Source organism: Eubalaena glacialis, chromosome 13 (assembly GCF_028564815.1).
Source record: "Eubalaena glacialis isolate mEubGla1 chromosome 13, mEubGla1.1.hap2.+ XY, whole genome shotgun sequence".
NCBI classification, from domain to species: Eukaryota; Metazoa; Chordata; class Mammalia; order Artiodactyla; family Balaenidae; genus Eubalaena; species Eubalaena glacialis.
The window spans coordinates 93,790,968-93,817,544 of record NC_083728.1 but is presented as its reverse complement, the minus strand read 5'-3'; the positions used below and the strand labels follow the sequence as shown (position 1 = coordinate 93,817,544).

The 26,577-nt window shown below is 47.2% G+C and overlaps 1 pseudogene; it reads left to right on the top strand.

The window, feature by feature from the left end:
• Nucleotides 1-14,208: 14,208 nt before the first annotated feature.
• Nucleotides 14,209-22,157, top strand: LOC133104266 (allograft inflammatory factor 1-like; annotated as a pseudogene).
• The last annotated feature ends 4,420 nt before the right edge of the window (nt 22,158-26,577 follow it).

The following is a 26,577-nucleotide window of genomic DNA, read 5'->3' as shown; positions in this document are numbered from 1 at the left end:
GTGGGGCCCCGAATTCGGAGGGAGGGGATTGAGTGCAGGTATGAACAGCAACAGGTTGTTCAGAATCTCCCGAGAAGCCCGGACCCCGAGCTCACGGAGAGTCCCCCTCGGTGGCTACGTCCAGAGCAGTGCTGCCACAGGTGCCCGCAGGAGCCAGAGCAAGGCTTTTAGGGCGAGAAGCCATTTCTGGGCCTTGCGGCCACCTGTCAGCACAATGGGAGCCCTGCACTCACCCCAGTCCTGCAACAGGTGACCCGCCCTGACCCCTCCCAGCCACTGACCCTCCCGCTGGACGCGTCAGATCTTACATCCGAGCTCTCTACCTCGCAGGGGTGGGGGCTCTCCTCTCATTCCTAAGCCGCCCCCCGTCCAGGGCAAACCCACGCCCAGTCTAAGTTTCTGACAAAGACCCAGTCAGGCAGGAGTGGGAGCTGGGACTGAGCCCGGAAGCGATGGGGAGCCGGAGAGTGGCCAGACCAGGAGAGGATGGAAGCGGGTGTCAGGCGTGGGGGCAGAGAGGGAAGAACGGGTCGGGGCTGGAAGCAGCGGGGGTCAGCAGCCCTCCTTGCATACCCCCGGTGACAGACTGCTCCCCCCTTTCCTCCATGGCGATTTCACGTTAGGCACCTTTAGAGCCTGTGCAGGAGCCGGCGGCTTCCCAGCGACCACACGGTGCCGGGACACGGCGGGTCTGTCTCTTGCGGGCTGGCTGCCGTCCTGGCCTCTGCACCCAGGTGACCCTGTCAAGGTCCTGCATGTGGGGCCTCTGCACTGAGCCCCTCCAGAGTGGGCCACTTCTGAGGACGCTGCCCCCTGCCCCGACGGGCCCCAGGCTCCCCCAGCTCCGGACAGCTCTCCTCGCCCTCGGCCATGGGGGTGACAGCGCAGGGGGACCGTTACATGTGAGGGGGCTGGAGACCACGAGGCCGTGCCCAGGGCAGCGGGGGCAGGCGGAGGAGGCAGGCCCCGGGGCTGGAGGCTGGGTGGAGGCCCAGAGAGGGGCCTGCCTCGCCCAAGGTCACACAGTAAGTGGTGACAGTCCTGGCCATGGGACAGAAGTGGGGTCAGGCCTCCTCAGCCTGCTGTCCCCTGTCACTGAGGAGATAACATTGGCTATTTATAGGGGACCAGAGAACGACGGCCACAGGACGGAGGTGCCAGCTGGCCAGGCATGGGAGAGGGACACGTCACCACCGAAAGCCCTGCCCCGAGCAGGGGTCCCAGGGGCGAGGACCTGGAGAGGGACACGGAGGAAGAGGGTGAGGGTGTGGGCCCTGAGCAGCCAAGAACACCGGTTCCAGAAGCTCAGACCCTCCCAGGGACACCCCGGGTTGGACAGACGTGGCCCCCACTGCTGGACACTGGGCCAGTCCCAGGACACAGACCTGTATGTCACCGTGCCCTTGCTCGAAGGTGGTCACAGTGGAGTTGGCAAGAGTAGACGCACAGGACGTCCACGCTTATTGAGCCCTTACTGTGTGCAGGGCTCTGTGCGAAGCCCCACTGAAGCCCAGGGAGGGGTCGACCCTGCCCCCACCCTGGAGAGGCTCACAGGCCAGAAGGGCACTGGAAGCAGAGGCAGGTGACCCAGCTCTGGGAGGCGCAGGGCCCAGGAGGCCCGGGGAAGGATGGGAACTCCTGCCTGGGAAGAGCCTGGAAGGCTTCCTAGAAGGGGTAATGTTCGGTCTGGAAAAAGGAAGCCACGGTGAGGAAGGAGGGTGGACACGACAAAGTGGAGAGAGGTCAGCAACCTTGTGGGCTCAGAAGTGAGCTCAGAGCCCAGAATGAACGTCTGCCAGAGCGAGTCATGCCCTGGGCTGGGACCAGGGCCCGGCTTCCACACGGGCAGCTCTTGTAGGTCTGTGAGATGTGGCATTTGGAAGCTGAAAGCATGGGCTCAAAGCAGGCTCTGCCACTTGTGACCGCACGACCCCAGAAGGCCGCTGACCTCTCTGCATCTCAGTGGGGGTGCTGCACCTGCCCCCCTGTACTGCACTGGGTCCCCGAATGGCACGTGGGGTTGTATCTGTCACCTCTGTGGGTCCGACAATGCCGTGTAACAAACACCCACCGTACACACGTTCTTGCTCACGTGACTGGGGCAGTCAGCCCATCCATGCATCTGGTGGGTGCTGGGAGGACTGAGCTCTGCTCCACACACCGGCCCAGGGGATGGCCAAGAGAGCAAGCCCCCCATGGTCAGAGGAAGTCACATGGCTGAGCTCAAAGTCAAGGTGTAGACAGGTCACTCCATCCACAGGGGCAAAGGGCGGGGACACAGGGTGGGGAGAAGAATCAGGACCATCTGAGAACAGAGGCCAAATGCGTGGCCGAGCCTCACATGTCCTCCCTCTGGAGGGGACCACAGAGCACAAAGGGCAGAAAACCCAAGACGATGGTCCTGAGGTTCCATTCATGCATCATTCAACACATAGCTACAGAGCACCTCCTGTGTACCAGACATCCTGGAGACATCAACAAACCTGCCCCCCCACCCCGAGAGCCACAGTCCCAACAGGAAAGAGGTGACGCCCCAAATACAGTAATTCGAGGGGGTTTGCCTAAAAGGACCATTTCCAGAGAGAGGGTGTAGGGGACCCCGGGGGTCAGCAGCAGCCCAGCTGGCAGCACATCTCGGCCCCCTGGGATGAGGGGAGGAGCTGGGACGAGTGGTTGTGCAGAGAGCCCGCCAGGGCCCTGATGAGGGGCCTCCAGTGGGGGACCGCCAGCCCACAGAGGGAGCTGGGGATGCGGGCCCAACCCCACTGTCCCCCATGCCGTCTCCTGCGGGGCTCCCCCTGGGCTGAATGGCCAGAAAACCAGGCGGCAGAGAGGCCGGTGATGAAGTCCATACACGTCAGAACAAAGGGAGAGAGGGGGTGAAAAGGGGGCAGGAAAGGCATGGAGGGGCCAGTGGGGGAGGCCCGGGCTAAGGGCTGCTGGCAGATGCAGCCACTGACCTGATAATCCACCACGCACTGACCGAGCGCCGGGGAGCAGAGGCAGGGCTGTGACATCCCTCGTGAAGCAGGAGTCCTGGGGAGGCCAGTGCTCAAGACCCTGACGGACGAGTAGGAGTCAGCACGTTGGGTGAGGGGGGAGCAGGCCAGGGGCTTCCTCCTGAGGGACCTGCAGGGACCAAGGCCGCCCACCCTAGCCCCCGCCCAAGGGGCAGGTAGGCGCCCCCGGTGGTCAGAGCTGGGGCCGTGGCGGGGCTGCAGGCCCAGGGGGTCGGTTGAGTCAGGCTCGGGTGCCCGCCTTGCAAGCGTAAAGGAATTAGAGTTGGGCGGTGGGTCGTGGGGGCATTGATGGAGTTTTATAGAATAATAACTTTCCCTTATCTCAAAAGCAACACTTTTACGACATAAACTTTAGAAAACAGCTAAACATAAAGAAGAAAAGAGAGGTCACTCGATCTCACCACCCCAAGATAATCACGGTATCTGTACTTCCAGGCCTCTCTCTATATAAGTGCAGCAGGATGGAAATTTACATGCAATAACCAGGTGTGCAAAGAAGCATCTCTCTCCTTTCTGTAACAGCAGATCTTACTGTGGAGCCTCTATGCGATGGAGGGGTGGCGGGTACGGTGCAAAGAGATGGGAGACATGACAGTTTGTCTGTAGGATCCAGCAGGGAAGTAGGCACTGATGATGCATTGGAGAGAGGAAGTGACTAGAACATGTCCGAATAAGAAGGGGTGAGGTTCACGGGTCAGAATGGCCATCGTTAAAAAGTCCATAAATAATACACACTGGGGAGGGTGTGGAGAACAGGGACCCCTCCTACACTGTGGGTGGAAATGTAAATCTGCGGCCACTATGGAGAACAATATGGAGGTTCCTCAGAAAACTAAACATAGAGCTACCGTATGATCCAGCAATCCCACTCATGGGACTATATCCAGACAAAACTCTAATTCAAAAAGATACATGCACCCCTATGTTCATAGCAGCACTATTCACAATAGCCAAGACACGGAAACAACCTAAATGTCTACTGACAGATGAATGAATGGATAAAGAAGATGAGGTACATGTATACAATGGAATATTCCTCAGCTATTAAAAAGAACAAAATACTGCCTTTTGCAGCAACATGGATGGACCTAGAGATTATCATGCTAAGCAAATAAGTCAGAAACAGAAAGACAAATATTGTTATCATTTCACTTATATGTGGAATCTAAAATATGACACAAACGAACTTATCTACAGAACAGAAACAGACTCACAGACACAGAGAACAGCCTTGTGGTTGCCAAGGGGGAAGGGAGGTGGGGGAGGGAGGGATTGGGAGTTTGGGATTAGCAGATGCAAACTATTATATATAGAATGAATAAACAAGGTCCTACTGTAGAGCAAAGGGAACTATATTCAGTATCCTGGGATAAACTACAATGGAAAAGAATATGAAAAAGAATATATATATGTATAACTGACTCACTTTGCTGTGCAGCAGAAATTAACACAACAATGTAAATCAACTATACTTCAATAAAAAAATATTTTAAGTATATTTAAAAAATGGGTGAGGTTTACTGCTTAATGGAAGGGATGGTCTTGACTAGCACCATGGACAGTCCGTCCACTGTGAGGGAGAGAGGACAGTATATGGAACTGATGCAAGTGCTGGGGGTCATGGGGGACCTTGAGGGGTTTCCTCCTTTGACCACTGCAACCTTGGCATCTTTTCTCAATCCACTGCATTGCCTTTTGGTTCTACTTTCTGGGAGATTTTTTGGGTTTTGCCTAATTTGAAATAATGATAGAGTCACAGGAAGTCAAAAAACAAAACAAAACAAAACAAACCAGTGCATAGAGTCACCCATCCTCTTGCAATGGTGACATCTCATACACCTGTAGCACAGCATCAAAACCAGGAAGCTGTTTTGTCTGTTGGTACAAGTATGTTAACTGCACTACAGATCTTACTGGGTTTCCACCAGCTTTCACATGCACTCATTTATGTACATGTGAGGTCTTTGCAGATTTACCCCGTGCGTATAGATTTGGGTAACCACCACCACAACCAAGATACAGAGCTGACCCACCACTACAAAGACCACCCTTGCACTGCCCTGTAAGTCACCCCACACCCAACACCATCCCTGTCCCCTGGCACCACTAATTGTTCTCCGGCCCTGTCCTTTTGAGAATATTGTATAAATGAAATCATATACTATGTAACCTTTTGATATTGGCTTTTTTCACTCAGAATAACTTCCTTGAGATCCGACCAAGTTGTTACTGTGTCAATTGTTTGTTTCTTTGCATTGCTGGGTGTATTCCATTGTATAGATGATGCGCCAGAGTTTGTTTGCCACTCACTTGTTGAAGGACATCTAGGCTGTTTCCAGTTTGGGGCTATTACAAATAAAGCTACTATGAAAATCCTCATATAGGTTTTGGTGTGAACTTAGTTTCTCATTTCTCTGGGATAAATGCTCAGGAGTACAATTGCTGGGTTGTATGATAAGTGCATGTTAAGTATTGTAAGGAACGGCTCAACTGTTTTTTTCAGAGCAACTGCACCTTTTCACATTCCCTCTAGCAATGGATGCGAGATGTAATTTCTCCACACCCTCAGTAACATTTGGTGTTATTGCTAGTTTTTATTCTGGTTGTTGTAATGGTGTGTATTGATACCTCATATGGTTTTAATTTACATTTCCCTAATGTCTAATGTTGTTGAACATCTTTTTTGTGTGCTGACTTGCCATCAGTGTCTCTTCTTTGATATGTCCTCGTCTTTTACCTATGTTCTGAATGTTTTGTTTTTACTGTTGAGTTTTGAGAGCTCTTTACATTTTCTAGATACAAGACCTTTATCAGATATGTGGTTGGCAAACATTTTCTCCCAGTCTGTAGCTAATGCATGGAAATCAACACAAAGAGTCAAGTAAAATGAAGAAACAGAAAAATATGTTCCAGATGAAAGAACAAGATAAAACCTCAGAAAAAGACCTTAATGAAACAGAGATAAGTGATTTACCTAAAAAGAGTTCAAAATAACAGTAATAAAGATGCTCGTCAAACTCAGGAGAAGAATGGATGAACAAAGTGAGAACTTCAACAAAGAGATAGGAAATATAAGAAAGTACCAAATAGAAGTCACAGAACTGAAGAATACAATAATTGAACTGAAAAATACAGTACAGGAGTTCAACAGAAGACTAGATGAAGCAGAAGAAAGGATCAGTGAACTTGAAGACAGAGCAGTGAAACTCACCCAATCACAGCAGCAAAAAGAAGAAAAGAATAAAGAAGAGTAAAGATAGCTTAAGGGACTAACAGGACAACATCCAGCAGACCAACATTCAACTATTGGGGTCCCAGAAGGAGAAGGGAGAGAAAGAGGCAGAAAACTTATTTGAAGAAATAAGCGCTATAAATTTCCTAACCTGGGGAAGGAAACAGACATCCAGATCCAGGAATCCCAAAAAGTTCCAAATAAGATGAGCCCAAAGAGACCCACACCAAGACATGTTATAATTAAAATGTCAAAAGTTAAAGACAAAGAGAATCTTAAAAACAGCAAGAGAAAAACAACTTGTTATGCTGATAGTCATAAGCCCATAAGCAGATTTCTTGACAGAAACTTTGCAGGCCAGAAGGGAGTGGCATGATATATTCAAAGTACTGAAAGAAAAAACTCTCCAACTAAGAATACTCTACCTGGAAAAGTTGTCATTCAAAATTGAAGAAGAGATAGAGAAAAAAGCTAAAAAAGATCACCACCACTAGATCAGTCTTAAGAGAAATGTTAAAAGGATGTCTTTAAGCAGAAACAAAAGGGCAGTAATTAGTAACAGGAAAGATATGAAAGCACAAATCTCACTGGTAAAGGTAAAGGTAAATATACAGTAAAATTCAGAATAATCTAATGTTGTAAATGCGGTGGGTTAATCACTTCTAAAGCTAGTATGAAGGCAAAAATACAAAAGAAGTAAAAATAACTATAACCACAATAATTTGTTAAAGGATACACAAGATTAAAAGATGTAAATTGTGACATCAAAAATATAAAGCATGGTGGTGAGGGGAAGTAAAACTGCAGAGCTTTAGAATGCATTCAAACTTAAGTTGTTATCAACTTAAAATAGACCGTTATATATATAAGTTGTTTTATGTAAGCCCCATGGTAACCACAAGCAAAAACCTATGGTAGATATACAAGAGAGCAAGAGAAGAAGAAAGGAACAGAGTAACTAGAAAACAGCCAGAAAACAATTAACAAAAATGATATAAGTACATACCTATCAATAGTTACTTTAAATGTAAATAGACCAATCAAAAAACAGGGTGGCTGAATGGATAGAAAAATAAGACACATCTGTATGCTGCCTACAAGATACTCACTTCAGATGTAAGTATACACACAGACTGAAAGTGAAGGGGTGTAAAATGATATTCTATGCAAATGGAAACCAAAAGAAATCTGGGATAGTTAGGCAAAATAAACTTTAAGACAAAGGTTGTATATGAGAGACAAAAAAAGATTATTACATGATGATAAAGGGGTCACTTCAACAAGAGAATTTATTTGTAAATATTTACGCACCCAGTAAAGGAGCACTTAAATATATAAAGCGAATATTAACAAATCTAGAGGGAGAAGTAGACAACAAGAATAGTACAGAATGTTAACAATTCACTTCCACCCAGGGAGAGATCATCCAGACAGAAAATCAATAAAGAAACATTGGCCTTAAATAACACGTTAGACCAGATGGACTTATACGTATACAGAAAATTCCATCCAAAAGCAATAGAATATACAGTCTCCTCAAGTATGCATGGAACATTTTCCTGGATAGATCATATGTTAAGCCACAAAACAAGTCTTAATAAATTTAAGACAATAAATTGAAATCAGATCAAGTATCTTTTCCTACCACAATGATAAAACTGAGAGATCAGTTACAAGAAGAAAACTGTAAAAATCACAAATACGTGGAGATTAAACAACAAATGAGTCAAAGAAGAAATAAAAAGAAAAAATTTAAATACCTTGAGACAAATGAAAATGGAAATACAACATACCAAAACTTATGGGATATAGCAAAAGCAGTTCTAAGAAGGAAGGTCATAGTGATAAATGCTTACATCAAGAAACAAGAAAAATCTCAAATATACCACCTAACTTTACACCTCAAAGAACTAGAAAAGAATAACAAAGCCCAAAGTCAGTAGTAGTAAGGAAATAACAAAGATCAGAGCAGAAATAAATAAAGCAGAGACAAAAAAGACAATAGAAAAGATCAATGAAACTAAAAGCTGGATTTTTAAAAAGATATACAAAATTGGCCAACCATTAGCTAGACTCACCAAGAAAAAGAGAGGACTCAAATAAATAAAATCAAAAATTAAAAAGAGATGTTACAAGTGATATCACAGAAATACAAAGGATCATAAAAGACTACTATGAACAACTATACTCCAACAAGTTGGACAACCTAAAAGAAATGGATAAATTCCTAGAAACATATACCCTACCAAGACTGAATCATGAAGAAATAGAAAATCTGAACAAACTAATCACTACTAGAGATTGGATCAGTAATCAAAAACCTCCCAACAAACAAAAATCCAGCACCAGATGACTTCACTGGTGAATTTTACCAAACATTCAAAAAGATTTAATATCTATCCTTCTCAAACTCTTTCAGAAAATTGAAGAGGAGGAAACACTTCCAAACTCATTTTATAAGACCAGCATTACTCTGATAACAAAACCAGACAAGAATGCCACAAGAAAACTACAGGCCAATATTTCTGATGAAATAGATGCAAAAATCCTCAACAAAATATTAGCAAGCTGAATTCAACAATGCATTAAAAGGATCATATACTATGATAAAGTGGGATTTATTCCAGGGATGCAAGGATGGTTCAACATTTGCAAATCAATCAGCATAACACACCACATTACCAAAATAAAAAATAAAAGTCATATGATCATCTCAAGAGATGCAGAAAATACATTTGATAAAATTCAACATCAATTTATGATCAAAACTCTCAACAAAGTGGGTATAGAGGGAACAGACCCCCACATAATAAAGGCCATATATGACAAGCCCACAGCTAACATCATACTCAATGTTGAGAAGCTGAAAGATTTCCTCTGAGATCAGGAAGAAGACAAGGATGCCCACTCCTGCTACTTTTATTCAACATAGCATTAGAAGTCCTAGACAGAGCAGTTAGGCAAGAAAAAGAAAAGGCATACAATTTGGAAAGGATGAAGTAAAACTGTCACTATTTGCAGATGACATAGTATATGTACAAACCCCTAAAGACTCCAAGAAAAACTCTTAGATCTAATACACAAATTAGGTAAAGTTGCAAGATACAGAAATCTGTTGTGTTTGTATACACTAATAACGGAAACCAATTCCATTTACAATTGCATCAAAAAGAATCGAATACCCAGGAATAAACTTAACCAAGGGGGTGAAAGACCTGTAATATTGTTAAAATGTCCATACTACCCAAAGTGATCTACAAGTTCAATGCAGTCCTTATCAAAATTTCAATGGTATTTTTCACAGAAATAGAACAAAAAATCCTAAATTTTTATGGAACCATAGTAGACCCCCAAATAGCCAAAGCAATACTGAATAACAAGAGCAAAGCTGTAGGCATCAGATTTCCTGATTTCAAACTATATACAAAGCTATATTAATCAAAACATCATGGTACTGACATAAAAACAGATACCTAGATCAATAGAACAGAATAGAGAGCCAGGAAATAAACCCACACATATATGGTCAATTTATGACAAAGGAGCCAAGAATATACAATGGGGAAAGGACAGTCTCCTCAATAAATGGTGCTGGAGAAACTGGGTCACCTCATGCAAAAAAAAAAAAGAAAAAGAAAAAGAAAGAAAAGAAAAAGAAACTGAACCACTATCTTACACCTTACACAAAAGCCAACTCAAAATGGATTAAAGACTTGAATGTAAGACCTGAAGCCATAAAACTCCTAGAAGAAAATGTGTTAAGCTTCTTGACATAGGTCTTGATGAAGATTTTTTGTATTTGACACCAAAAGCAAAGGCAATAAAAGCAAAAATAAACAAGTATGACTACATCAAACTAAAAAGCTTCTGCACAGCTAAGGAAATCATCAACAAAATGAAAAGGCAACCTACCAAATGGGAGAAAATAGTGCAAATCATATATCTGATAAGCAGTTAATATCCAAAATAAATAAAGGACTCATACAACTCGGTAGCAAAAAAAAAAAAAAAACCCAAAACAAAAAACAAACACCTGATTTCAAAATGGGCAGGGGATGTGAATAGATATTTTTTTCCCAAATAAGACACAGATGTCCAACAGATACATGAAAAGGTGTTCACATTACTAATCATCAGGGAAATGCAAAACAAAACCACGAGATATCACCTCACACCTGTCAGAATGGCTATTATCGAAAAGACAAGAGATAAGTTTTGGTGAGGATGTGGAGAAAATGGAACCCTTGTGCACTGTTGGTGGGAATGTAAATTGGTGCAGCCACCATGGAAAACAGTATGGAGATTCCTCAAAAAACTGAAAATAAGACTACCGTATGATCCAGCAATCCCACTTCTGGATACATATCCAAATAAAATGAAAACTCAGAAAGATATATCCACCATGTTCATTGCAGCATTATTTACAGTAGTCAAGACGTGGAAGCAACCTAAGTGTCCATTGACAGATGAATGGATAAAGCAAGGACTACGTGTATATGTGTGTGGGTATATATATAATGGAATATTATATACATAATGGAATATTATTCAGCCATTACAAAGAAGGAAATCTTGCCATTTGCAGCAAAATGGATGGATCCTGAGGTCATTATGCTAAGTGAAATGAGTCAGACAGAGAAAGACAAATACCTCATGATCTCTTATATGTGGAATCTAAAAAACAACACAAACAAACAACAAATAAAAATGAGCTCACAGATACAGAGAACAAATTGATGGAGGCTGGGAGGGGATCGGGGAAATGGGTGAAGAGGGTAAAAGATACAAACTTCCAGTTATAAAATAAATAAGTCCTGGGGATGTAATGTACAGCATGGTGACTATAGTTAATAATACTGTATTATATATTTGAATTTGCTTAGAGAGTAATCTTAAGAGTTCTCATCACAAGAAAAAAAAGCTTGTAACTATGTATGGTGTTGGACGTTAACTAGACTTGTGGTGATCACTTTGCTATATATATATTGAATCATGTTGTACACCTGAAACTAATATAATGCCAATTATATTTTAATAAAAAAATTTTTTTTTCTGCCCCACACTCTCTCTCCTCTTTTTCTGGGACTCTGATGACACAAATATTAGATTTTTTGTTATTGTTCCACAGATTCCTAAGAGTATGTTCATTTATTTCCAGCTTATTTTCTCTCTGTTGTTCAGATTGGATAATTTCATGATACGTCTTTAAGTTTACTGATTCTTTTTTCTGTTGTCTCCAATCTACTCTTCAGCTTGTCCAGTGAATTTTAGTTTTTGTTCTTGTATTTTTCAGTTCTATAATTTCCACTTGATTCTTTTTTATATCTTCTATTTCTTAGCTGAGATTTTCTTTCTCACTTGCTTCAAGGGTACATATTCATAATTGTTTGTTGAAGCATGCCTTATGATTGCTGCTTTGAAATCCATCAGGTGATTCCAACATCTGAGTCACCTTGGCGTTGGTGTCTGTTGGTTGTCTTTTCTCATCAAGTTGTGATTGTTCTGGTTCTTGGGATGACAAATAATTTTTTTATTGTGTGTATCATTTTTGTTCTTTGAAAGTTTTTGTTTTTGTTTTTTAGCATACAAAAGCAGTGATATTCAGAATCCTTAATGACTAGAGTAGTATGCAATTGGCCAATCAAAAAAATTACAGCCCACTCATAGACGCATAGATGCTGACTCTAAATAAACAGGCTTCCCATAACAGTTGATATAGCCTAACTAGCTGCACTGAAAAAATATCTTTCTGAACTTTCTGAAAATATGAACTATGATTTTAATTTTAAATGGGTCCTTTTGCTGTTTGCTTTAGTTTTTGCCATTACATAATTCCTCCTACAGCTGGTGGGTCTTGGCTATTTATGTTTAAGAGTGACACCTCAACAAACTCATTGGGATCTGTTGTGCCTAGGCAGGGTTTGCCAATTTGGGGGCCACAGAGGATGACCTGGCAGGACATTTTTGTTGGAAGACACCAACTGCCTGTACATAAATCTTTTATCTTGGGCCAGTTTCTCCAAAACATTTCCCTCTAATCTCCTGAGTGCCCACATCTGGGAGACAGTGAGAGAAGGGCGCCAGGAGTCTGACTGCTTTTTATGGGAACTTTCGCTTAATCTGTTTTGTGTTTATAAATCTGTTTTTAATATAATGTCCTTACCTTCAGCTGTGCCTGGTGTCCCTAAACCCAAAGTCTTTGGGGTTTGTCCTCTCCCAGGACTAAACTTCCAAACATGAAGGACAGTCTCCCAGTGGCTTTGCTTCTTTTTTTAAAAAATAAATTTATTTATTTAATTTATTTGGCTGTGTTGGGTCTTTGTTGCTGCACGCGGGCTTTCTCTAGTTGCGGCGAGCGGGGGCTACTCTTCGTTGCGGTGCACGGGCTTTTCATTGAGGTGGCTTCTCTTGTTGCAGAGCACGGGCTCTAGGTGCGCGGGCTTCAGTAGTTGTGGCACGCGGGCTCAGTAGCTGTGGCTCTCGGGCTCTAGGCGCGTGGGCTTCGGTAGTTGTGGCGCACGGGCTTAGTTGCTCCGCGGCATGTGGGATCTTCCCGGACCAGGGCTCGAACCCGTGTCCCCTGCATTGGCAGGCAGATTCTTAACCACTGTGCCACCAGGGAAGCCCTAGCTTTGCTTCTTAAACTAATATAATCAGTGAATCTTTCTGGCCTTTAGCCCAAGACGTGCACCATGTAATGAATTATCTTCTCCCCCAGGCATCTAGAATGGTACTATCCATCAACCGTCCTTGAGAAACTTGAGGAAGAAGTCACTCAAGTCATTTTTTGTTGGACTTCCTTCTTTCCCAGAATTTTAGTTGAGAATGGCTGCCAAGGAGTTTGTTCTGTCTTGAGGCAAAGGAGTGAGGCTTTTTCACCCACGTTAGTCGGTCACTGGTCACCAGCTGCCCCAGAGGGACGGGCACCCCCCCAAGCACCCCCAAGCGAGGCGGTGCACCTCACCCCAGGGCGAGCCTGCAGGGAAGGCTGCGGGCGCGAGCAGCGGCTGGGGTACGGGCGCGACAGGTGGGCAAGAGCGAGCCCGCAGCATCCGGGCGGGACCAGCGGCATCTGGCACAGATCGCCCCTTGCACCATCCACACGCGTTTGCCTCTTGCGTTCGAGTTATTCTATCTCATCACGGCCTCTCCTGGATTTGAGGGGTTCTGATGGCTGGAACACTGACTCAAGGTGAACTTTAGTCCCCTCTGGTGCAGGTGTTCCCAGGCCTGTAAGGGACCCTCATCCTCTTCTTCGTCTACCACCTGTTCTGGATTCCCCGTGGCCTCATCCAGCACTTATGCGGGTCCAGATGGCTCACCTGGTGGGTAATTCAGACCCTCACCACCGAGTGGTCTGAGTCTCTGGTCACGATACGTTATCAGGCCGATGTTGCTTAATCTTCTCATTTACATTAAAGCTGGACTTCGTGATGTGAGAGGTGAAGAGACACCCCAGAGACCACCTGAGCATCAGACACCTGCCCGCCTCCGTCACACAGCGGCGGCCTTACGTTCTCAGGCTGATCGTGCTCGATCCCTCTTCCCAGCGTGCTGACCGCTTTCTTCACCTGCTCCCGTCCTACTGAAAGGCGTCCTTTTGAAGTGGGGCAGCGGCCATAGCTTAAGTTTGGTGGGACTCCTGTCCTGTCCCCCAGTGGAAGCATCTTGCCCCTGGGAACCGGGGTCTGTTGACCCACAGAGCCAAGAGTCATGGGAGGGAAAGCACACATCACCCACATGGGTCCCGAGATGTGACTGGGGGCCCTCCTACTTGCTCCACTGTGTGTCCAAACCTGCTTCTACTTGCTGGGAAAACAGCACCGCACGGCGGCCGCAACTAGGACACTAGATGAGGCTGCAAATAGAAGCTCCTCTATTCTTGCACTGAAGCCCACTGCCCACTCCTTGCCACCGCTGGCCCTCTGGCTTCTGTCCACAGACCTGATCATTACGATGACCCCTGCACTTCCCACACCCAGTGACATCGCCCATCTCCCCGTGTGCCCCGTGCTGTGCCCCTGCAGAGAGAGGCCTTGGTAGCTGCATGGCTGAAGTGTCCTGGAGACCAACCCTCTGCCTGCAGCCAGGGAGGGAGGCCTCCTTGTCATCTGCCCAGTGAGTGATCCAACTTCAGCACCTCGTCCTTCAAGCCTGCAGGGCCATGTCTGGGACTAACTGTTTTAGGTCGGTTTCTAGAAGCAGAGCCAGAAGTAGGAATTCTCGGCAAGTAATAAAGGATGTTTCCAGGAGAAACCTGAGGGCAGCAGGCGGGGCGGTGGAGGCCGTTAGATGGGGCTGTGGTTTCACCCAGAATGCAGCCCAGCCTGACCCGTGGGAGCCCGGAAGCATAAATGGTATCGGAGGATCTGTCCCGCCTCGTGACACGGAGCAGGGAGTTTGGGCCCTGAATCTCTTAGGAATTGGCCACAAGCCACTGCAGGGGGTGGGGGGTGTAAGTCCCAGCAGCCCCAGGGTCCCCAGGGCAACGCTCCAGAGAAGGTCACAGGTGTGGGACTGAGCATCACCGCCCGCAGTGGCTGTGACACAGCACACAGACAGGTCGACAGGAGGGGCCAGGGGGACCTGGGTAGAGCACCTACAGCACCGGCCCTACCCACCCACCCGAAAGCTGCACCAACTTACATGACCATGTGTGTAGGTTTATTTTGACTTAAGTTTTGAATGCTTACTTAGCAAAATACATCAACCTTTTTTTTTTTCTTTACAGATTCCATTATTTTTACAAGAATATTCATAGCAGCCCAAAGTGGAAACATCCATAGCAGCCCAAACATCCATCAGTAGATGAAGGGACAAACTGTGATGTCACCAGAGACCCAAACGCTGTTCGCACAAAGAGGAGCAGGGTAACGGGGTCGGTCACAGGACAGCGTGAACGAACCTGGTACCACCGCGCTGCACAAAAGGCGGATGCTGTTTCTACGATGCCATGAATCCTAGCCCACTCCTGATATAATACAATCCCATACTTTCTTTTAGTTTTTAATATATCTTTTTATCTTTAATACTTTGGAGTTTATTTTGGTCTGGCATATGAAGCAGGATCTCAGAAAATTTCTTCCAAGTGGTTGACCAGATGTTCAACAATATTATTGAAGAATCCATCCTGGAGCCACTGACTAGAAATGCCGCCCATACCAAACACTAAATGCTCGCCTGCCCTTGCATCTGTTCCTGGATCCTAAGCTCCCCATAGATCGGTCTGTCTATTCCTCTCCAGACTCATGCTGTTTTAGTTAGCGGGGGGTGCACGGTCATATCAAATAGGGCAGGCCCCCTCATTATTCCTTCATGTTTTCACGTTTTTCTTGGCTGTTCTCACATATACACTCTTCCAGATGAACGTTAGAATCGCTATATCATATTCCAGAAGTCATGCTGGGCTTTTGTATGGGATTGCTTTAAATTTATAGACTAACTTGGAGGAAAATTACATCTTTACAATATTAGGTCTTCTGATGCGGCAACATCATAACATTCTCCTTTTATGCAGAGTCTTTTTTATATGCCCTGGTGTCAAAGACCTTTGTGTGTGTGTGTGTGTGTGTGTGTGTGTGTGTGTGTGTGTGAGAGAGAGAGGGAGAGAGAGAGAGAGAGGGAGAGAGAGGGAGAGGGAGGGTTGGAGGGAGGTCTGCCCAGCAATCATTTCCATGCCCTCCCTCTGGTCTGAGAGCCCCCCTTTCCTGGGAGAGAGATTCTGGGGGTAGTGTCCCCACCGAAGGCGTGGACGATGGGAACTAATACCAGCCAGTTAGAAGCCTCCAGCTCCCGGCCACAGTGATGGGTTCACAGCACAAGGAAGACCTGTTGGTCCCTCCACGAGATTTGACATCTGGATGCTGGGAAAAGGGTTTCCAGGTCTCTGGAATCTCCAGCTGTGAGGATGAATTGGGTCTGGGGACAGCTGCCTGCACGAGAAACCCGACAACAAAATAGCTGACATTTATTGAGCACTTTCCACGTGCCAGGCACTGTCCTCCAAGTCTGACAAGAACTGGCTCATGTAAACTCCACAAGAACCTGTGCGATGGACAGAGGAGAAATCCAAAGCATTTAATAACCAGTAGGACCCTGGCGCTGACCGGTCAAAACGGGCCTCCCGACTGGCGTGTCCCAGCTGGCCTCAGCTCAGAAGGCAGGAGTCAGCACGCCCTTTCCTACACGCGCACACGGCACTGCCACAGCTGGTCGGCGGCGGGACCAGGGTTTCCTCCTACACGTGAAAAGCAGTCTGGGAGTCGGGCATCACGAAGGACAGACCTTAAGGCGGACCGGCCCGAGGGGCGGCAGGGTACACAGGGGTGATGAACCCAAACCCAAGCCCGTGCCCGGCTGGGAGGACAGCTGTCCTCATTGTGGGGGGCAGGTTGGGGGACCTGTCCCTTGTCACTATTGGGACACTCTGGGGCGTCCCCTGCCTTTGGGGGAAGGGGATGCTGGCTCTCCTGTGAAGACCCCGCCAAGGTCTGTTCCACACCCACGCCCCTCCCAGCCGCGCTGCTGGCCGTCAAGGTGGAGGCTGGGGCCACCAGCCAAGAACGTGGGCGCCTCTAGAAGCCAGAAAGGCCGGGAAACGGGTTCTCTCCTGCAGCCCCTGGTGGTGGGAAGCACAGCCCGGCCGACCCCTTGATCTCAGCCCAGTGAGACGCAGTCCGGACTTCCCACGGGACCTGTGATAAATTTGTTATTTTGAGCCACTAGTTTTGTGGTAATTGGTTACAGAGGCAATGGAAAAGCAGCCTCTGTGCTTCTAGAGTTTATCTCGAACCTGCTGTTTAAACAGGGAAAAGATAACCCCGCAGGGGAGGACGTGAACAGCGTGACCTCACCGTGACTTCGGCCTTTGGGGTGCTGGGGCCAAGCGCGACCAGGGAGCTCGTTTCCGAATCGACTCCGGGCAGAAGACGGCGTCTATTAAAGACTAAGGAAGGAGGCCGTGCCGACTGCGAGTTTGCTGCAACAGGGGACCTCACGCCGGGGGCTGAAGCAGCAGAATGCATCCTTGCTCTCTCCTGGAGGCGTCATGTCTGAGATGGAGGTGTCGGCAGGGTTGGTTCCCCCCAGGCCGTGAGGGAGGGTCTGCTCTGGGCCTCTCCCTGTCTGCTGGTGGTTTGCTGGCGACCCTGGGGGCTCCTGGGTTGGTAGGTGCATCACCCCGTCTCTGCCACCATCTGCCCATGGCTTTCTTCCCCCGTCAATGTCCCCTTCTTATAAGGACACTGGTCGTACAGGATTAGGGCCACCCCAATGACCTCAGCTTAACTCGTGACATCTACAAAGACCCTACTTCTCAATGCGGCATGTTCACAGGCGGTGGGGTAGGACTTTGACATCTTTTGGGGGAAGCAACTCAACCCATAACATACACATAAGTATTGAAATTCAGCCGTGGGCTTCCCTGGTGGTGCAGTGGTTAAGAATCCGCCTGCCAATGCAGGGGACACGGGTTCGAGCCCTGGTCCGGGAAGATCCCACATGCCGCGGAGCAACTAAGCCCGTGCGCCACAGCTACTGAGCCTGCGCTCTAGAGCCCGAGAACCACAACTACCGAAGCCTGCGCGCCTAGAGCCCGTGCTCCGCAACGAGAGAAGCCACTGCAATGAGAAGCCCATGCACCGCAACGAAGAGTAGCCCCCGCTCACTGTAACTAGAGAAAGCCCACATGCAGCAACAAAGACCCAATGCAGCCATAAATAAATAAATTAAAAAAAAAAAAAAAAAAAAGAAATTCAGCCGTGATGGCAGAATTGTTGAGAACTTAGACCAACGAGAAGACTTCTCCCGGGAAGGAGTGGGTGTCAGGGGTGCTGCTGGAATCGCCAGCGCCTGGTGATAAGGCAGATGGACCCTAATCAGCTTTGTTATTGATTTTAAATCCTCCACAGAGCACGCCTCCCCTCCCCCAACCCATGTTGCACCTGGCGCCCCACTTCCCAGCACAAGGATGGACGCACGGAGCAGCCAGTGTCCCCAGGAGGGCCGACCGCTGCCCAGAGAGGCTGGGGGAGGGGAGGGGAGGCTTCCCCCAGGGAGCATGAGGCACTTGGGATGGACCCGTGGCGTCGGCGTGTCCTCTCTGGTGCTGAGGACGCTAGTCTCCTGTGTGGACGTGCCCCGGCTTGCTCACCTGTTCACCAGCTGAAGGACAGACACGTGGGTGGTCTTCTGGTTTGGGCAATTAAGAATGAAGCCTCTCCACAGAGGAACGGATAAAGAAGATGTGGCACATATATACAATGGAATGTTAGCCATAAACAAGAACGAAATAAGGCCACTTGCAGCAACATGGATGGACCTAGAGATTACCATACCTAAGTGAAGTAAGCCAGACATAGAAAGACAAATACCATATGATATCACTTATAAGTGGGCTCTAAAATATGACACAAATGAACTTATCTATGAAACAAAAACAGACTCACAGACACAGAGAACAGACTTGTGGCTGCCAAGGGGGAAGGATGGATTGGGAGTTTGGGATTAGCAGATGCAAACCATTATATATAGAATGAATAAACAACAAGGTCCTACTGTATAGCACAGGAAACTGTATTCAATACCCTGGGATAAACCATAATGGAAAAGCATATGAAAAAGAAAACATATATATGTATGTGTGTGTGTGTATAACTGAATTGCTTGGCTGTACAGCAGAAAGTAACACAACATTGTAAATCAACTATACTTTGATAAATTAAAATTAAAAATGAAGCCTAACATTTCAGGTACATATTTTTGTGTGACCACCATTTTTCAGTTTTCTAGGGTAGATATTTCTGATGGGATGACTAGCTTTTAAGGCCATCGTACGCTTAAGAAACTGTTTAAGAACGGTTGGTGGTGCCATTTTGCATTCCCTCTGGCAACAGAGAGCTGCCCGGCTCTAAACACCCACTGGCACCTGGTTCTGCCAGTTTTATTGTCACCATTTGATAAACATGCAGGGCCATCTCACTGTCATTTTAACCTGCATCTCCCTAAGGGCTAACTTGCTTAGTTCTCATGCATTTTATTTGCTGTCCACATATCCTGTTTGGAAACATGTATGTTGTGATATTTTACCCATTTTAAAGTTTGGTTTATTTTCTTATTGTTGAGTTTTGAGAGTTCTTTATATATTCTGGACACAAGCTGTTTGTTAAGAGATGTGATTTCCAAATGTTTTCTCCCCGTCTGTGAGTTATCTTTTCATTCTCTGAACAGTTTCACAGAGCAAATGTTTTTAACTTTGATTCAGTCCAATTCATCAATTTTTCAAAAAATTCTGCGTAACTCTGAGGTCACAAAGATTCTCTCTTATCTTTTCTTCTAAAGGTTTTATAGTTTTAGGATTGACATTTGGGTCTATTATCCATTTCAATTTAATTTTTGTAGAGAATGGAAGAATAGATCAAGGCTCTTTAAATGTAAGTTTTCCACCAAATTTAGGAAGTTTGGGCCATGATTTCCTCAAACGTTATTTTCTATGCCAATTTCTCTCTCCTCTCAGGACTTTCGTGAGAGGAACGTTGGACCCTGTGGTGTTGCCCATTCGTCCTCGAGATCATGCTCATTCTCTCCAAACTTCTGTTTTCTGTTCTGCACAGCGATGATTTCTGTTGACCCACCTCAGGTTTCCTGAACCCTTCCCCTTCATCTCCATTCTGCTACTGAGCCCATCCCATGATTTTTTTTTTTTATTTCAGATACTGCATTCTTTAAATTGTAAACGTTCCCTCTGGTTATATTTTCTAGTTTCTATTTCTCTGCAGAGAACTTCTACCTCTCCAGGCATCTCAAGATTATTCACCTTATCCTCATGATGGATGGTTAGAAGAGCTGCTTTAAAATCTTTAACTGATCCTTACCGCTTCGGGGTCGTCTTGGGATTGGCACCTGTTGGCTGTCTCTTTCCTTGTTCTGTTTCTTCTGTGAGTCGAGGAATTTGGGATTGTGTGCTGGACGCTTGCATACTGTGCTGGGAGACCCTGGGTCCTGGCTAACACTCCAGAGGGTGTTGCCTTGTCATTGCTGCTGTGGCTCCAGCAGACCGACCTGGTTAGGCCCAGACGGCGCAGTCCAGCTCTCCTGCAGGCAGTGGTCCGTTACGGGTTCCTCTCCAACGCTTTTCCCACATCGCTGGGCTCCATCCGGCACATGGGCTGGGACTGGGGAGGTGGTTCAGGTCTTGAAGTCTTTGATGCGCTTCTGTGGGAGCCTTGGTCACACACGGCGTTGGGCGTGTCCTCCTGAAGCCCGCTCTCCTCTGGGCTTTCTCCCACACCCTCCAGCTCTGTGGGGCCCCTTCCCCTTGTCTTCAGGCTCTCTCTCTATCTCCCCTGGGGTTTATCGTCAGTGCTGCCACGAAGTGCAGGGATGGGCCCACCGGGGGGTCAAAATGGGAATCAAAGGAGGAAAAGTCAGCCACCGACTTGCCCTTGCTTCAGGTCGTTACTCAAGTTTGACTTCGGATCCTAATCAGCCTGCCCTGCTACTCGACACCGACCTCAGACGGTTGCATTTGATATTCTCTCTGGAATGTTTCATCGTAATCAATGTGAGAGATAAACCATAGTTGGATAAACAGTTACTGTGACTATTTACTCCACCGTTGGAATTCTGGAACCAGAATTAGGATACACATTTTTTAATCGGCCACCTAATTGGGCTCTTATGAGTGCCACTATCTTTTTCCTTTTTCAATGAGAAGTATTTGATACACACACAATAACATAAAAATGTGTATGTAAACCATGACGTTTAATAACAGAACAAACACCTGAGAATCTATGACGCTCCTGCCACCGTTCCCTCCTCCCATCCCCTGGCCACCAGAGGTGACTAGAGTCTGAATTAATCTTTACTATCATTCCAATTGTCTCTCCTTATGGTTGCGCTAATTATGTGTGTATCCATAAACACAGTAGCTATTTTAAAATTATTTTTAGACATAAAAATGATGTCACAGTACCTCTATACTTTTACAACTTAATTTTTTTTAAAATTAATTATTTGTTTACTTTTGGCTGCGTTGGGTCTTTGTTGTGGTGCGCGGGCTTCTCATCGCGGTGGCTTCTCTTGTTGCAGAGCACGGGCTTCAGTAGTTGCGGCACGCGGGCTCAGTAGTTGTGGCTCGCGGGCTCAGTAGTTGTGGCTCGCGGGCTCTAGAGCGCAGGCTCAGTAGTTGTCGCGTACGGGCTTAGTTGCTCCGCGGCATGTGGGATCTTCCCGGACCAGGGCTCGAACCCATGTCCCCTGCCTTGGCAGGCGGATTCTTAACCACTGTGCCCCCAGGGAAGCCCTGCAACTTGATGTTTTAATCCCAATTTTGAGATTCATGTACTGATCCCGCCGCCACATGCCACGCAGCTTGGACCAGGCGCCCGCCCCTCCTCTGCATCCCTTGCCGCGGTCGCGAAGCCCCGAGCGGCGGAAGTCTGGTGCTCACCACGTCGGTCGCGCTCAGCAACAGGTTCCAAGGAGGGAAAGCGCTCGGTTTGCTCAAAGCCCGGCAGGAGAGGAGGCTGGCCGAGATCAACCGGGAGTTCCTCTGTGACCAGAAGTACAGTGATGAAGAGAACCTGCCGGAAAAACTTGCAGCCTTTATAGAGAAGTACCTGGAGTTTGACCTGAACAACGAGGGCGAGACTGATCTGATGTCTTTAAAGAGGACGATGGAGAAGCTTGGGGTCCCCAAGACCCACCTGGAGATGAAGAAGATGATCTCGGAGGTGGCGGGCGGTGTCAGCGACACCATCTCCTACTGAGATTCTGTGAACGTGATGCTGGGGAAACGGTCGGTGGTCCTCAAGCTAGTCATGATGTTTGAAGGAAAAGCCAACGAGAGCAGCCCCAAGCCAGCTGGCCCCCCCCAAGACAGAGGCATTGCCAGCCTGCCCTGAGGACCCCCGCCTGGACCTGCCCCGCCCTCCCCACTCCTCTTCCTCCCTCCTGATCTCACTGCCCTTCTTGACTCATTGCGATGTGTCTTATTTGTTTTGTTTGGTCATTGTGCGTTTGTTTTTTCATCAGCAGAGTCAGTGATCTCTTTGTATAGCACAAGTTATCTGCCTCAAAGGGGCTATGGGTTGGGGAGTCCAGGTATCCTCCTTCTCTTCTTCCCTGCGTCTCCCCTCCCTGTGCAGAAGGGCTGACATTAAACCAAAAACCAGAGGGGGCAGGGCCAGGACAGGGAGACCAGAAGCCTGTGATTCCCGCACTTGAAGCTGGCACTGTTCGTCCTTCCAGGTCACTGAGCTAAGTCCTGGGGCCCTGGCCCGGCCCTGGTGAGGCCCTCAGCCCCTTTCAGAAGACCCTGGAGTCGGGACAAAGTTGCAGGGCCTCGTTAGGGCATCCTCGGACAGCTCTGTGGTTCCAGTGCTTTTGGGTGGGCCAGGATGTGGCCACACAGCGTCCCACCTCCCCAGCTGGTCCCCTCTCAGTGAGGTGACAGAAGGAGAGAAGGAGAGGGACTTGGGAATTAGAGCCCTTCAAGAAGCTTCCAGAGGAATCCTCTAGCCTTGCCCCCTGGCCACACCTTCACAGGCAGCTCAGAGGAAGGGTGCAGCTCCCCCTGACCCTTGCTGGGCTTCAGAGGCAGAGGGGACCCAGGGGCCTTGGGGGAGGGGATTCAGCTCAGTCTAGTCCCACCTTTTAGGGAGGATGTTGAGGGCAACAGGATAGGAGGATGAAGACTTAAGTGCTCATGGCAAAGAGGCAGCACCACTGCTAAGCCAGGAGGTGAGAAACAGGTCGCCTTTCTGATCCCAAACTGCTTGAAACCTGACTCTGCTTCCCCATTCGCCTTCACACCTTCCTTACACCATTCATTCATTCATTCTTCATTCATTCACTCCGTCATTCAACAGATATTTATTGGCAACCTATTATAAGCTTTAAGGCCCCCACTTTGTCCTGACATGTGCCATGTCCAATGTCTCTCTAATTCATCATTCTGTTTCCAAATCACTCAAAACCTTGAGCTTGGGGATTAGATTGGGGTCACCTGTGGTTTTTATTATGGACGAGGGTTTTAGAGCCCTGATCCATGCTGTAGGTTAGCTGGGCCAGGCCTCTCAGTTCACAGGTGAGAAAACTATGGTGACCCACAGGGATTAAGTGCCTTGCCCAAGGGCAGGGGTCAATCTGGAGATGGAAGATCCGGACCGGGGCCCAGGTGTTCAGATGCCCTGCCCATGCCTCATCTCTGCTCTGGGCTGCCTCAGTCAGTGATGAAAACAAGGGAAGGGGCGGAGAGGGGCAGTCTCCTAGGTCAACCCTTGGGCAAGGCCCTGGGCCAGGATTCACCCTTCCCAGTGCCACCGAGGCAGCGTCAGCAGGGACCCCAGCCTTGACCCCATCTATATTCTGGAGTCCCTTCCTCTGCCCACTCAGGACTTAGATGCACTCATCCACTGAACATGTTTTGTTAACCACCTGTTATGCACCAAGAGCTAAGGACTCAGTAGTGAAATGGACAGACTCATGGAATTTAGAGTCTAGTGGGGAAGTCAGACCCAGGCGATGAATGTTGGGAAAGAGGACGATACAAGGTGACTTCAGGGCAATCCTGGGGGCCTAGCTGGGCCCAACACTGGGCAAGGGTCTTGGAGAAGCCTTCGCAAACCTGAAGGGGAGAGCTGTGGGGGCGCTGGAGCCCCTGGGAGCTCTCTGTGGCTCCTCTGACCTGTAATCAAGGCCAAGGAGCTGACTTCACAGCAGCTGCAGGGAGTGGAGCAGGTAGGGGATGGGGAAACGGCCAGGGTGGGTCAACCCAATGGTCTCGACCAGTTCAGGAACAAGACTATTTGGCCATGACAGGCTGATCTTCAGCCTAAGAAGGTACTTCAGATGCATAAGCCTAGATGAAGTTTAAACCCCAGCAAAACATTCCACCCTGTAAATGTAAAATCTCACCCCCACTCCCTCCCCTGCTTTTTGGTTTTTTCCCCTGAGATCCTGAGATGAGCCACTGCCTCTCCTTTCTGGGACGGGCTGAGACCTCTGAGCAAGGTAATGCCTTCCTTGACTACCCATAATAATCAGTGTATCTGTACCTCACTCAGAGAGGAGGACAGAACCAACCAGGCTTACTTCAGCGGGTTACACACTTTACAGGACTGCAGGAAACCTCCTTAAGGGAGGAGAGCAAGTGGGTGTGTCCCAGCTTCTAGAAAGGGCAGGAAAGCGTTCTCTCATTGGATGGGGAGTGTCCTGGGAAACTCCACCAGCTCCTTCATCACTTCTTGGAATTCAACTCCCAGAGGGAGAGGGTCTCAAGAGTGGTCCCTGGAAAGGGGGTGGGGCATCTGCATGTATTTCAGGTTTTCATGGCTATTAGCTCTAGGGCTCTTACTTCTCTGGCTAAGGGCTCAGCTTCTTAGAAGTTCAGCTGTCTTCTTCCTGAAAGACCAAATCTAACTAATGTAACCAGCAGCTTGGGGACTGCCGGGTATGGCTCTGTCCCTGCCGTTCAAAAGGAAGGAGTGTGTCGGGCAAGTTCAAGTGGATGCAGTATGTGTGCATGTGTGTGGTACTGGACTGGAGATAAAACAGACAAACTTAAAAAAAAAGATTCATGTATTGACACATGTGGCTGCATTTCATTTATCTTGACTTCTGTGTTGTGGTCCACTGTATGAATATACGTCAGCATGCTTATTCATTGTTCTGTTAATGGAAATTGAGGTATTTCTAGTACCTCGCTCTTGTGGATGGTGATACTGCACCCCTACCCCACCCCAGTCCATGTTCCCTGGAGCAGGTGCAAGAGTTTCTTTCAGGTTTGTACCGAGGAGTGGGATTGCTGGGCCAGAGGTATCACATCATCAACATGGCTAGAGAATTTGAAATTATTTTTCAGAACAGCCACACCAATTTATATTCCTTTAAGTGCACAAGTTTCTGCAGACCTGCATCCCTGCCAACACTTGGTCGTGTCAAGCTCCATCACTTTTGTCAATCTACTGTGTACAAATGGTACCCATGGAGGGTTTTGCATCTCCTGAATGCTAATGGGATAGAGCATCACGGGCCACTCGTGTTTTCTTTCCCGTGAAAGCCTATTCATGCCTTTTGCCCACTTCTCCATTGGGTTGTCATTTTTTTTGGACTTTAGGAATTCTTCACTCTGGATCCTCACCCTTCGTTGGTTATGTGTGTTGCAAATGTCTTTAAGTGTGACCTCTGTATTCACCTTCTCTGTGCTGTCTTTGGATGATCAGGCGTTCTTACTGCTGTTATCGTTGGATGGACTAATTTACTTCTCTGGGACATGTGCCCTTTGTGTCGTGTTGTGCCTTGCTCTCTGTTTAAGGACTATCCCATTCCCGCCCCCCACCCCATGGGGATAACAAGTTGTCCCAGCACCACCGGCTGAAGAGTCCATTTCTCCGGCTGATTTGTAGAGCCACCTTTGCCCCATGTCAGGTCTGCACAGGTGTGAGTCTACTGTCCTCACTGCCTGGCCCTGGGCCCTGGAACGCCGTCTAACGCAATGCAGAACTTCACGACTGATTCACAGCGCTGTCCCAACTCCCGCCACCCACTTCTCCTTCAAGACCGTTTGGCTGTTCTTGACCCTTTGCTCTTTCGCACAAATTCTAGAATCAGTTTCTCAAGTTCCATGAAAATCCTGCATGTGCTTCCAATGATTTGCCGCTATTAGTGCTGCTGAGGTTTTGGGTGAAGGAAATCGTATGTTTCATGTTTCTAGGGATTTCAGTCAGGGATGGATGTCACTTTCTCTTTTAAATGCTTTTCCTTCACCTACTGAGATGGGCAAAGATTTTTCTCTTTTATTTTATCACCATGGAGGAAGGCATAAATACATCTGCCAAAGTTAAAGCTCCCTTTCATTACAGGGAAAAACCAAATTTGGCGATAAAATGTGATATATTTTTTAATGCTACTAGTTGGTTTGCTAAAATTCTTTTTAGAATCTTGCCTATATGTTTATCAGATATTGTCATCAAGTTTTCTTTTTCTTATTGTCTTATCTATTTGGGCATAAAGATTTTCTAGTCTTCATAGAACTAGCCAGGGAGTGATCACTTTTGCTCTCTTTTCCAGAACACTTTGAATCAAAGACTGGAATCATTTGTGCCTTGAATGTTTTGCTAGAACTTGCCCATAAAACAGGCTGAGCCTAGTTTTTATATTATGGAAAGATTTCTGAAATACTGATTCAATTTTTGTTGTTATTATAGCACAGTTCAGGTGGAAGCTTTTTAATCTGTTTCGGTAGTTTGTATTTTCCTGGAAACTTGTCTATTTCATCTATATTTTAAAATTTATTGGCAAAAAGATGTTCCTAATATTCCC